The following is a 1,369-nucleotide window of genomic DNA, read 5'->3' on the forward strand; positions in this document are numbered from 1 at the left end:
GTTGTAGTGAGCTATGATCGTGCTACTACACTCCAGCCTGGGTGACAGAGGGAGACCTTGTTTCTAAAAAAAAAGAAAGAAAAAAGAAATAAAAGAATAGATAGATGGTGTAAAGAACAGTTATTTGAAAAGCATAAGTCTCTTTAAACAATTTAGGTATTTTTAAATATTTTGATAAAGATAAGATAGAAGCTGTGGTAACAAAAATACAGCAAGATATATTTTTTCCTTTTTGTTTGTCATATTTGTCTTCCTTGTACCTTCCATTCTTTTGTTCTCCTTTAATGAGATTTTAAATAGAAAAAGAGAGAGACAGCGCCGGGGCAAGTGAGAGCCGGATGGGCCCTGGGCGACTGTGGCCTCGCTGAGGAAAAATAACTAAACATGGGCAAAGGAGATCCTGAGAAGCCGAGAGGCAAAATGTCATCATACGCATTGTTTGTGCAAACTTGCCAGGAGGAGCACAAGAAGAAGCACCCAGATGTTACAGTTTCAACTTCTCAGAATTTTCTAAGAAGTGCTCAGAGAGGTGGAAGACCATGTCTGCTAAAGAGAAAGGAAAGTTTGAAGATATGGCAAAGGCGGACAAGGCCCATTATGAAACAGAAATGAAAACCTATATCCCTCCTAAAGGGGAAACAAAAAAGAAGTTCAAGGATCCCAATGCACCCAGGAGGCCTCCTTCGGCCTTTTTCTTGTTCTGTTCTGAATATCGCTCTAAAATCAAAGGAGAACATCCTGGCCTATCCATTGGTGATGTTGCAAAGAAACTGGGAGAAATGTGGAATAACACTGCTGCAGATGACAAGCAGCCTTATGAAAAGAAGGCTGCAAAGCTGAAGAAAAAGTATGAAAAGGATACTTCTGCGTACTGAGCTAAAGGAAAGCCTGATGCAGCAAAAAAGGGAGTTGTCAAGGCTGAAAAAAGCAAGAAAAAGAAGGAAGAGGAGGAAGATGAGGAAGATGAAGAGGATGAAGATGAAGAAGAAGATGATGATGATGAATAAGTTGGTTCTAGGGCAGTTTTTTTTTCTTGTCTATTAAGCATTTAACCCCCCTGTACACAATTCACTCCTTTTAAAGAAAAAAATTGAAATGTAAAGCTGTGTAAGATTGTTTTTAAACTGTACAGTGTCTTTTTTTGTATAGTTAACACACTACTGAATGTCTTTAGTTAGCCCTGTCCTGGTGGTATTTTCAGTAGCCACTAACCTTGCCTGGTACAGTATGGGGGTTGTAAATTGGCATGAAAATTTAACGCAGGTTCTTGTTGGTGCACAGCACAAATTAGTTATATATGGGGATGGTAGTTTTTTCATCTTCAGTTGTCTCTGATGCAGCTTATAGGAAATAATTGTTGTTCTGTTAA

The 1,369-nt window shown here is 38.8% G+C and overlaps 1 pseudogene; it reads left to right on the forward strand.

The window, feature by feature from the left end:
- Positions 1 to 384: 384 nt before the first annotated feature.
- Positions 385 to 1,007, forward strand: LOC138386525 (high mobility group protein B1 pseudogene; annotated as a pseudogene).
- The last annotated feature ends 362 nt before the right edge of the window (positions 1,008 to 1,369 follow it).

This window comes from Eulemur rufifrons, chromosome 7 (assembly GCF_041146395.1).
Source record: "Eulemur rufifrons isolate Redbay chromosome 7, OSU_ERuf_1, whole genome shotgun sequence".
In the NCBI taxonomy this organism is placed as follows: Eukaryota; Metazoa; Chordata; class Mammalia; order Primates; family Lemuridae; genus Eulemur; species Eulemur rufifrons.